The 12,238-nt window shown below is 39.4% G+C and overlaps 1 long non-coding RNA gene across 1 annotated transcript; it reads right to left on the reverse strand.

Annotated features, from left to right (window-relative positions):
- Window positions 1–2,173: 2,173 nt before the first annotated feature.
- LOC137468388 (uncharacterized) lies at window positions 2,174–11,229 on the reverse strand. Its single transcript, XR_010995909.1, has 3 exons — window positions 10,479–11,229; window positions 6,500–6,552; window positions 2,174–3,043 (listed from the first exon to the last, which is right to left on the reverse strand). It is a non-coding gene; the product is annotated as an uncharacterized lncRNA (long non-coding RNA).
- Window positions 11,230–12,238: the final 1,009 nt, after the last annotated feature.

Raw genomic sequence — 12,238 nt, forward strand, 5'->3', positions numbered from 1 at the left:
GGCACAGGCATGCCAAGGCACTGTGGTGAGCAGTAATGCTGAAGCAGGACTGCCTCCCAGCACCTCTTCCCTGGCCTGTACAGCTCTGCATGATGGCAAGACTGTACCAGGGAGAGGTTTGGTGGAAATATTGTATGGTGCATCCTATTCCATACATCTTGTATTTTGTGAAAACTGTGTTTGGTAACACCAGCCAATCTGCCCAGAGTGAAGAGAAGATTACATCCTTGCCTGTGGGAGGGTGGAGGTGAGAAAAGGAGGCTGTGATGTTTGTGAGGAAAAGCTTTTGGTGGTGGATGGCTTCTGTGAGATTCCCCATGTTCAGCTTCCTCAAAGATGGACCTACTGCTGGCTGAGTCCATCAGTGACAGTGGCAGCACCTCTGTGCTAACTTACAAAGAAGGGGAAAACTTTTACTGCACAGGAGCAATTGCAGCCAGAGAGGAGTGAGGATCTGTTATAGAAACAGACCTGCAGACACCAAGGTCAGTGAAGAAAGAGGGAGAAAAGGTGCCTCAGGTGCCAGAACAGAGATTCATCTGCAGCCTGTGGTGCGGACCATGCTGAAGCAGCTGTGCCCCTGCAGCCCACGAAGATCCCTGCTGGAGCAGAATCCGCCTGCAGCCTGTGGAGGACCCCACACCAGAAGAGGCGAGTGCCCAAAGGAGGTGCCCAAAGGAGGCTGTGGCCCTGCATATTCCTGAGGATATTCCTGAAGGAATATACCTCATGGAAGGGACCCACACTGGGGCGGTTTGTGAAGAACTTCAGCCAACGGAAAGGACCAATGCTGGGAAAGAGTGTGCGGGGTTCTCCTCCTGAGGAGGAAGGAATGTCAGAGACATCTGATGAACTGATTGCAACACCCATTTCCCATCCCCCTGTGCCTCAGGAGGGGAGGAGGTAGAGAATTCACAAGTGAAGTTAAGCCAGGGTCAGACTACTAATGCCAAGAAACTTGATGCTATTGTGGTTTTTTTCTCCCTCCATTGAAAATCTCCCTGGAAAATCCCAAGAAAACACTGTCTAGTCCTAATTACTAAGGGAGAACTTCCCAATACTGGGAATTATTTTTAAAAAAATCAACTAGTGATACCAGCAATGAAGCGTATGTTCCCAGTGGATTCATCCCATGTACCAGTGGGGAGAAAAAAAAAATCCCTTGTAGGGGCAACCACGTTGCTGGAGAATCCCTGGGCTGGCCAAGTGGGATGGATGATGTGAGGATGAGTTTTAGGGTAAACAGGAGCTGAAGCCTCATGGACTGGTTAAATTACTTTAACATCATCTTTAACACAATCAGGCATGAATAAAGACACATGGGAACATACAGTTCTTTACCATGGTTGAACATATGCCTTTATTAATGTAAAAAAGACAGAGTTCTATTTCAGTCAATAATAATGTAGTTTGCTGTTAAATTCACAGTTACACTGAAGGCATTTATACATTTGGTTTTAGTTTATTTCAAACTGCCTTGCCATTTTTGGGCCTCAAATATTTATAAAATCCATAGAATGTTTTTAGCAAACCAAATGATTCAGTGATCCTTATCTATTATATTTTTATGAATTTTTTTTTTTTTACATGAAACTTGCTTCTTTCTGCTAAATTCTAGTTTCCTCATATATGTAAAGGAAAAGAAAGACAGGGGTGAAACATTCAGGTTTGTATTTTCAGTGTTTTATAAATAAGAGATATGAAACTACTAAAGTGAGACAAAGTTTTGTACATGTATGCATACAAAATGTATAATTGTAGTGCTTTGAGCCTAGTTTGGAAAGTAAATATGGATTTAATCAGCCTTGAATAAAATGTGGCATATAAATATACTATCACTGGACTCCAAGATTCTCTTTGAAATAAAGGGCTTCCTTATAATTTCTGGAAGGATGTGGCAGTCCAGATGTGAGTTACAAATTAGCCATATATGCTGATATCATTATATATCTTGCCATATGAATTTGCAAAATATTCTGCTAACTGCCATGAGGATATTATGCACTTTTAAAATGCCAAATTATTTTACTCTATGCAGTTATACTTTGAAATTTCAAGCACTAAAATAATTAGAGAATTAAGGATTAAAATTGTCTCAAAATTACTCTCCTGGTATCATTCTAATATAGGGGTATTTTTAGTGAATATTCCACTGAGAAAAGTTTATTTCCTATGCTTTTTTCTGTGTCTGTCATACAAATGTTCAGCATACTTTTTATTTGTATAATGAACTTCAATTTGTATTGCTTTCCTAAGATATTTTTCTAAGGCTTGAAGATTTTGTAATACAAGTACCATTGTAATTTGTACTATCTATTAAAATGCAGGCATTCTTTCTTTTTCCTTTTTTTTTTTTTTTTAACATCTCTTCTCTTTATTTTTTAACCAGCAGCAGTTAAAAATAACTGTTTAATTTAACGCCCCCTGCAAATCCCCTCCCAGCTATGACATGGTTTGGGTCTGAAAAGCCATATAAGGACTTTTCATTAGCGTTTCATTCCCGTAACTTGCATTTATAGAAGAAACCACTTTTTTTCCTGATGTAGAGTCACAGTCCATGGTGGAGCTTGCAAGACCCCCGAGCAGAGGCAACACATGGCAGGGTGCTGTGTGCTGTTACTGCCTCATGGGAGGGCTGACTTTGGGGGAGAGGAGAGCAACACTGAAGCTTAATTATTTTTCATCCACCCTTCTGTAGGTGGCTGGCACATGTCCCTTTTGGAATGTGCCTCCAGCTTGTGTCAGTGTGCTTTCCTTTGGTACCCTGCTAGAGTGCACCCTGGAAGAAGAGAATGTAGCCTCAGCCACTGGGTTTTGCTGCAATTACCCATATATACAGCCCGATTATTAAAAAATGCTAAACTTAGAGATGACGTTTTTGTCAGGAATCATCTACTGGTTGAAAAATTCCTGGTGTGCTTGTGGCTGGACACAGAGCCGGTGTGGGCTTTTCGTTTTCCCCTCTTTGGATGCTCAGGTTACGCAAGGCGGTTCCTCCATTAGATGGCACTGTGCGTTTCGGCGGCGCCTCCAGTCACTTCCCCTGTGTCAAATGGAAAACAATTAACTTTTAGGAGATGTGTTTGTTGTAAAAAGCAGCCTCTCCACGCGGATGTGAGTTCTTTGTTCTTATCAGACTGAGGAAAATGCTCTTGCTCTCTTGCTCTCTCTATATTTTTTCTCTCCCCACCCCCCCACCCCCCCAGTATTTCCAGCAGTACTGGAAATGTAGAGTAATAGAAAGTACATGGAAGGTGCCAGCGAGATCAAAACTAATGCATGCCTTTCCTCCCGCTCTGAAATAAAAGGAATTTTTACCTTCCTATGGGTGATTTAATTTGGCTCCCTGTGGTTTGAGAAACTAAGCATTTTGGCAATTTTTTTTTTTTTTCATTATTAATGGCCATGCTGCAGAAGAACTCTTTTCTTTCCTTAAATTTGGAAGCACCAGAAATCATAGATCTGGTTGCTCCTCAAAAAACTGGGAAAGGAGTGTGGACAAAAAAACCTGATTTCCTAGTGACTGAGAAGGACTCAAGCTATTACACTGCTGCAGCTGCTATTTGATCCATTATGCTTTCAGAAATTTGAGATCAAGGGAAATTATCTTTCTTTAGCTTGGACAGAAGTTCCCTCCTGAATAAGGGGCCTGCAGGAGGCCAGGGCAGGTCTCTGCTAATGGGAAAGGACCTGAACATGATTTTGACCTGGCAAACTAATGCTGCCTTCCTTATTCCCAGGTGTGGTTTGGGCAACAGGATGAGCCAGGGATAATCCCTGCAAGAGATTGTGCCTGTGGCCACCCTGTTTCAGAGAGCACGAGAACTTAGCAATGTGAATGTGAGATATTCCATGCCTGTTTGCCTCGGTGCCAGAGAACAATCTCAGGCTCATTTAATGGACTCAAATAATCGTAGGCACTGTGTCCCAAAAAAATGCTAAGCAAACAGTGGAATTTACCCATTTTGGATTTTTCAGCCCTAGCAAGGCAATGAACAGCAGTAGCATACCTGGTGAATATTTTACAATACAGGTCTTTGGAAGTATCACTGCTCTTGGCTGCATCTGCAATGGTTGTAGTAAGGGACAGTAAAAACAACCTTAGTCAGGAAAAAGAACAGCAAATGGGACTGGCGTTCAATATTGTGTTTAACTGGGAAGATAATTTTACTCTGCAGGCTGGACTGGGGTGAGGGAAACATGGATTGCTACCTGGCTGCATTATTGACTCTCAGGGTGACTTTGAGCCAAATACTTCAGTTTTCAGAAGTGAGTAATGAGTTTTCCTGCTGGCTGGACACACTTTACGGGGTCATAATTTTGTCCCTAAAATGGTGGCCCTCTGTACACCTGAGGCTGTAATTTTCTCAGGTTTGAATCTATAACATGGGAAAGCTAATAAAGGCACTTTCCTCATCCTTTTTTTTACTGTTCTAATGTACTGTAAATTTTTTGTAACCAGAACTGCTGCCTATTATGTGTGGAAGGTAGTGATCTGAAACACAACTTCCCAATCCTACATTTTGTTTGACAGAGAATACTTGTCATCCTTAAAATAGTATTCAGATTATTTATATGACCTATATAATTTATTTTTATGACTGATGCATATAAACCAACATGCAAATAAAAAAAAGTTGAAATCTATAAAACAGACTTCCTAGGTGAAGACAAAACAAAAATGCATACTTTAATAATACAGTTTACACAACAATAAACCATTAACAGCTCAGCTTTTGTACAGCTTTGGAAAGGAATTTAAGCAGATGTGGCAAACTACAGGCTGAAAGTGAAAAACCCTGTAAAAATACAGGCTCATTACTGTTTAATTTCAACCGAATTTCTAAAGCTTGAGTTAAGACTCAACTCATGTTTTAATTACATGCAGTTTTTCAAGACCTTATTTAATAACTTCAGATCTTATTTAATAAATAAGATCTTATTTAATAACTACTAATCTATAGGTTAGTAAGATGCATGTAGATATGATTCAAATTTTATAAATCTACTTGAAATGAGAAACTGCTAGCCAGTAAAATCATCTATAAACCAATAACTGCAATAACTTTAAGAACACACAAGGATTGCAAATTTTGTAGGTTTTTTTAATTGGTAAAAGGGATTTTTTAAATATAATTTTGACTAAACTCAAGTGTGTCTGTGCCCTTTTGCTACCTGTTGTGATTGTCGGATCACATGTTATGCCTGTGTGAGAACCCTGCGTGGTACCAAGAGTGTGAGGGGTGGCAGTGAGCTCCTCAACAGCTTGGAAATGCTGGCTACTTTCAGCACTAAAAGCCTATGTTGGTGAAGCTTCAGATTAACTTGTCTACTTTTATTTTACCTAAGTGTGATGTTTGTTATTTTTACAGGTATATGAAACCATAATTGCTCATATTATTGGTTTGCTTAGGTGGAAAGGCCAGAAAACTGGTCTACTCTTCTGGAGATCTGGGTGATAAAATTGTATTTTCCATATGGGTATGGGCGCAATGCCAGTTGGTCTAATTAAACTGATCTTGGAAAATATATTTTCTCACACCTTAATGTTTGGAGCCTGATCTGACATTCCTTGTTTAGTCTGTCTTAAATTAAATTTGTTGAAAAAAACATGCAAAAAATAAAAACCAGGATTTTTTGAGAAGAGTGGTTCCATGATAACAACAGCAACAAAAAAAGGCATTCTGTATCCTTTTTTACCTATGATGTTTCTCCGAAATCTGAGAGATTCTGACGTTAGATTTCTCTGTAAGGTAGTAGTTATTTTCTTATTCACATTTAATTGAAAACCCAGTCTTGCTACAACAATGTGGTTTTCTCAAGTTACTTTAACATAGATTTGCTGGCCTCATTATCATTCTGAATGTCCTTCCCCTAAGTCTTCACATGGAATAGGAACTCCTCTTCACAGTAGGAAACAAAATCAGGAAATATAAAAAGCAGTGAAAGAAATGGACTTTATGTGCATACAATGTAAGACAGTGTCTAAGAAGTAGCCTGACACAATTTAATGAGCTTTTTTCCTGGATTTGCCTCCTTTATCTTGAGCTGTGGTAGGGAAGAAGTTCAGCACAGTATAAAACCAACACAAGTCTTTCCAAGATGCTTTACTTTCTGTAGCTGTTCTCATCCCAGCTTAATCTGAAATACTCTATACAATTCAAACACAGAGGCAGATGCTAGTGGCTGCTAAAATCTGTAGGAAACAGTACTAGAGAGCTGTTATTTGCTTAAAAGAATTGTAGAAATTAATAATAGAAGCAAAGGCAATATGCAGATTTACACAAGGAAGAAAGAAGGAAAAACATGAATCTCGCAAGTCCTGAAACCAAACCATGTCCAGAGTCCTTGAGGATTACCCGTGGATTCAGAAGGAGTCCTATTTTGTACATTAATTCAAATAAGAGTGGAGTATGATTTAAAACTGCTGAAAAAGCCCCTGAAGAACATGGTACAGTGGTGAAAAGGAGTGACAGGCACAAAAACGTTCAGGGCATACCTGCCAAAAAGATGGAAAGGGAGCAGGTTCTGCAAGGTCATCCATGGAAGGTCCTACAAGAAATATTTAGGAATACATGGACATTCAACAGAGGTCCAGGACTAGAGATAAAAACAGAATAGAGAGGGTCTAACAGGCAATAGCACTAAGATGCTTTGCCTTCTAGCCAGCCTTATTAGATCTCCTGACAACACAACAAAAGCATCAAAAGATTGAAATTATAGAAAATAATTTCCTTTGAATGAATATATGTGTAGCACTGGCATTGCTGCCTGAAATTAGAAGTGACTCAGTTGTACATTTCTACAGATAAAAAGAAGCATGGGCTAGGCTTTGCAATCTTATTGCATATAAAGAGAAAATACTGAAAGTTTTCCCTGAAATAATTTGGATTATGATGGTTTTTGGCTCAGTCACTTAAGGAAGAGAGAGATCATTATTTCTCTAGAAAGCAAAATGTCTTGACATTGTTATTATCCAAGAATGCAGGGCACACACTGAATTCATTCCCTTGATCAGTGTGTGCCTTCAGGATTTGTTTTGCTGGTAGATTCCCAAGGGGAAGTCCCATGCCCATATCTGATACTTTCTCTGAACACAAATAAGATCAACACAAGTGTTTTTAGAAAGGGTGATTTTCACAACCTTCTCTGCTGGAACGAGAGGACTTTTCCTCTAAGACTGTGGGTTAAAAAAGGACATAACCAGACAGGCAATCTAAACCCCTCGATTTCCATCACCCTGGTGTTTGTGCTGCTTGGGATCCCTTGCTGGAGTGCCATGTAAGCTTAACTGGAAGTAACTTGTTGCCTGGGGAAGGGACAGTGGGCTGGGTCTGCTTGTTTGAGCCACTGAGATTATGCCAGGATTTGCACAACATACACTCAGTTTAAGTACATTAGAAATGGTACATCTGATAGAATGATCTAAAGAAAACAATGAAAGGATGTTCAAGTGCTCTGTGGGCTTTTTTCTTTTCTTTTTTAAAATTATATCTCAATATAAGTTCAATTTATAACAAAACACTTTCTTTGACAGGTCTGAAAATATTACTATTTTAAAAGGCTGACTAGACTTAATGTTGGCTTGGACCATCGTTGTCTTTTTATAATTGCAAGGATATTTCTCTGCCTTTCTTTGTTAAACTAGTTTAATTGAGAATCCAAATAGCACCCTTGAGATCATCATAGGGGTTGAAGGCAACCACATATTAGAGTCAAAATCATCCTGTTATCAAAAATAAATCATAGTCTTTCTCATTCACAAGGTCTCTTTAAGTGTTTTCTCTTGTGGTTTTTTTTATGATTTTTCTTCTGTATGAAGACTTGACAACTGATAATGAAAATCATTTATCGTTCAGATTGCCTGGAGAATGAGGGGGAGACAAACCTGACTTTATATTAGGAATTCAGCATTTGGGAAACTACCATGATCAAATGCTCACTGCACAAAAGGAGAATTTTAAGGACCTTTTATCGATGGTTATGTGGGACATCCAAAACGTGGTGCCTGCTCAGTACAGCTTTTGTATAAAATAATGGATCACTTATGAACAGTAAAATACTGAAACATTCACATAATGTCAAATGTCACTGGGAAGCTGAGACTTCTGTTTCTCAAAGCAGGAGGAACTGATCTTGCAGAAGTATTCTCTTTCAACTATTTCTCTTATTTAAGAGAAAATGTTGTATTTAGGGGGCAGTGTTGTTGTGTGAGGCAAGAAAATTACTCTTGGAGGTAATTTATTGCTGAAGTGAGAGTACTTTCCAGCTCAAACTATTCATTGCAAGTAATATTATGAGTCACATTTCTATTACACCAGACAATGCTTAGTTTTTAAAATGAAAATAAAAAGGGACCAACATCAAGAGCACCATGATAAATAAGGAAAATTATTTTTTGTCTTTGTGAGGACTCTGATAAACAGTTATGGATTATTAGGTCAAGTATTGCCATTCTTTGTGCAGTACAAAAGAGGTGAAAGTCACTCAAGAGGACAAAATGCAGATGGGAGGAGAGGCCCTTGTGGTCAGTGTGTTCCTGTTGTTGGAATTGCCCCATAGCTGCCTTACCTTCAGCAGGCAGCTTCCCAGGGGAGCACACTCTGTCCCGGCCCCACGCAGCTGTGCTCCTGACAGGTCTCTGCCATTCTGGCACCTGGGTGGGTATCCATGCTGCACACCCACCAGCACCACATGTAAAGCATCTCTGAGACCTGGCAGAGGAGAGGGGAGGCCAAGCAGTGCTGTGTTGAAGGATATTTGCACTCTGGATGACACCAGATTTGGGGAGCTGGAATTGGTTTCCTCACACAGGCTTTTGGTTTCTGTGTTCCTTCTTGCTCCTTCATGTGGCTGCTGTCTTCCTCCTCTCTGTTCACTGGATCAGGATGAAACAGAATGGGATTCTGCTTTATTTCTCCTCCATCTTCCCTCCCACGCCTCCACATTAGATGTGGGACTTCCCATTAGCATCACTTAATCCAACCCTGTGGTTGTTTTCAAGGCATGGAGAAAATGTGTCCCTCACTGAGATGCTGTTTTGCAGAGAAGTGGGGAGCCTTCTGTGACACAACCACTCTTTGGAAGGTGTGGCCTCTGGCATGACAGTCCTAGAAGGTTTGATTATTCCTGCTTTAATCTGGAGGTTGGCCCAGATGACCTTTGTGCCTAAATCCATCTATGCTAAGCAATTCCGCAGCGGCTGTTGAGAGGGGTTAAAAATCCCACCGCGAAACAACAAGATACAGATAAATGAAAGATAAGGATTTAGGATTTGCAGCTGTTAAATATTAGGAAGATGAGGCAGGATTACTGTTGCTATACTTTCCTGGGGAATGAAAACACAGCAGTCCTGGGTGAAGCCTGTGCTGGGAAGCATTCTCAGCATGTCACACTCCTGAGACATCGATGACCTAGTTACTCTCACAACTTCAGCCACACAACTCTGCTTAATTAACTAATGCAAGCATGTGCATGTAATATCTGTGCACACCATTTGAGGAGCCTTTTCAACTGCTGGAACTTGAGGTGGGAATTTTTTCAGTATGAATTCTAAACATGAACAGGGAAAAGGTCACATTTTTGAAACATCTGTAATCATTTTTGTGCCATATAAGTTAATTGGCTGTGTATGGATTTTAAGCAGTTCACTCCTCTTCTGTTATGTTCTGACAGTGTATGCTTTGCATTCTTGAAACCCTTATAATTTTCCTAGTTTCTAGAAACAAAATCTTAAATTCAACTAAATTATGTTCAAAATTCAATAACATAGCTATTATCTTCCCGCTTTTTATTATTTTTACTACATCTCTAGTGAAAAGAGAAGAAAGGTATCAATAGGGGTTAAGACCTAACTGTGTGAATTTCTGGTAATGTTATAAAAATACAGCAGGAAATTAGTGAAAAAGCATCTTGCATTTCCCTGCATGGGAAACAAACCTGTGGATAGAAGTATGGAGTCCAGTCAGAGAAGCAGAGCATCTATTCTTACTAAAAAATTCAAATTGGCTGTAGGGCTTGAGGTCAAATTAAGCAAAAATAAAGACCTTGTATTACTAAATCAAGAGTGTGCACAAGAGAGGTTTTCCATGCTGGAATTATTTTCCAAATAATTTACATCAAAATTTCAGATTTTGGTTAATAAGAACAGGATCTGTATGGACAAATATTGTTGGCTTTTTTTTCTTTCTATTGACTTGTGGTCACTAGTAATAAATAGTTATCCAGGAGCTAAAATACTTTCTTATTCCTCCTTCCAGTCCCTTTCTCCTGCTGGTTTTCTTTCTTGCTCTGCCTATAATCTTATGCTGGCTGCAGTGGAAGATGATGTCTTCAGCTGTGCCACATAAGTTCTTTTAAATCCTTCTTTTCCTTGAGCAGCAAGATAATTGATTCTTTCTTCTAAAATGTAAACCTCACAGCTTTCCTTGTCTCAAGTACATCTACAGTCATTTTAAATAGAATAATATGTATCCTACCTTGGTGCAATGTGCTCTCCTCCCTGGACCTCTTCTTCTTCTGTGTTTTAATTGGCAGTAATCTGAAACTGAGCAGTCACTAAGGCATAGTGGGAGGATGGGATTGTATGCACATGGGCTTATATGGAGGCTGGGAACTCAATTGTATTCAACATCAAACTGTAAGATACCGAGAGTAAAAATAACCGTGACAATTAGGTGCCTCAACAAAGCCTTTCATTGTAGACTTTCCAGTACCTATCAAAGCAGATTGACAACACTAATAAACTGATTCCTGCTTGGTGCCTCATGTGCAACATGTAGTTATGAACATTTTGCACCATTGTTCTTGCCTCTGGCAAGCTCTTGAAATAGCAACTTGTTGAAGCTCTTTTCTCTGTAGAAATGAAAAGGCAAAGAGCAGAGCTGCTTGCTCATCCTTTAGCTGGGGCTCAGGCATGGAGGCTGCAGGGGTCTGGGGGGCCTGTGCTGCTGCTTGTATGACTAAGATGGTATTTTTTGGTTGGTTGATTTGGGGTTTTTATTTTTGTTTGTTTTGTTTTGCCTTTTTTGTTTGTTTTCTTTTTGTTGTTACTTTGTTGGTATGTTTTTGTTTTGTTTTGTTGGATTTTTGAGTGTTGAACGTCAGTTAATTAGTTAATTTCACAGGTGTCTAAGTGAAAGACAAACTGATTCAATAGCTACTCACTGCATGAATTTGATTTCATACAGAACAGAAACTGATGAAGGGACAAAACATGGGCCATGACAAAAGTCAACTCAAATTCAAGTAGTGAAGAAGCTATTGAATTAGTTTGTCATTCCCTTAGATACTCAGACCTGACTCAGAATCGGAATGTATTTGTCAAAAAAATTTTTATGAGCTTTCTTGTATTTTTGTTAGTTAGTTCATTGGGTTTTTCTAATGAAGTACATAAGGATGATGACTAATTGAAACACTAATATACTCTAAGTCCCATCTGCTGGTGAATAACTGAAATTATGAGCAGCTGAGCCAGGTCCTTGTGCTGCCTGGTAATTGATCAGGAATATTGTATCTGCCACAAAGTGTTTGTTTTCTCTGTAGTGGCTGATGGCTTCTGTCTGGTAATAGGACAAAACCAACCATCCAAAACATTTCAAACTATCAGCAAGAATTAGTGATTAGCCTCTACACGAACCTAGCAATAAATCTGCTCTGTTCCTCTTTGCTCTTTGTGACAGCTAGTGACAGAGAGACTCCCAATGTAATTGTTACGACTAGTGCATGCCCCTGCCTTTTCTCCCTGCTATTTGTTCATTAAAGATAAGTGCTTTCTCTCTGAGACTGGTTAAATGCTGCTGCTTTCAGTATCTTACTGTTTGTCTTTCTCCTATTAGCACTTAAAACTTTCCCACTCTGTTCCAGTTATTAGCTTTGCTCAGAGTATATTCTCAGGTAATCCTTCGAATGCCTCCCTGAAGCAGTATTACTTTCAGATTTAATATTGAAATTCAAGATTAGGAAACCAAAATGTAAGAGTAAACAGTGTCTGAGTTTGTTCTAGACTCTCAAATAAATGGGCATCAGCAAGAGCAGGAAATCATTTCTCCATTCTCTGTCCTGTCTGCTACTTACTCTCAGATATTGAAGCTTTTAGAATCCTGTGAGAGCACAGGGTTCAGAGCATCAACATTTTCTTGCTACCTTTTCAGTCATGGTCATATTTTTTAGGTTTATTCACCTGAATGGTGAGTCACAAGTAAAACTGTGGCCTGCACCTCCCTGTGCCCTGTGGTCT

Source organism: Anomalospiza imberbis, chromosome 2 (assembly GCF_031753505.1).
Source record: "Anomalospiza imberbis isolate Cuckoo-Finch-1a 21T00152 chromosome 2, ASM3175350v1, whole genome shotgun sequence".
Taxonomy (NCBI): Eukaryota; Metazoa; Chordata; class Aves; order Passeriformes; family Viduidae; genus Anomalospiza; species Anomalospiza imberbis.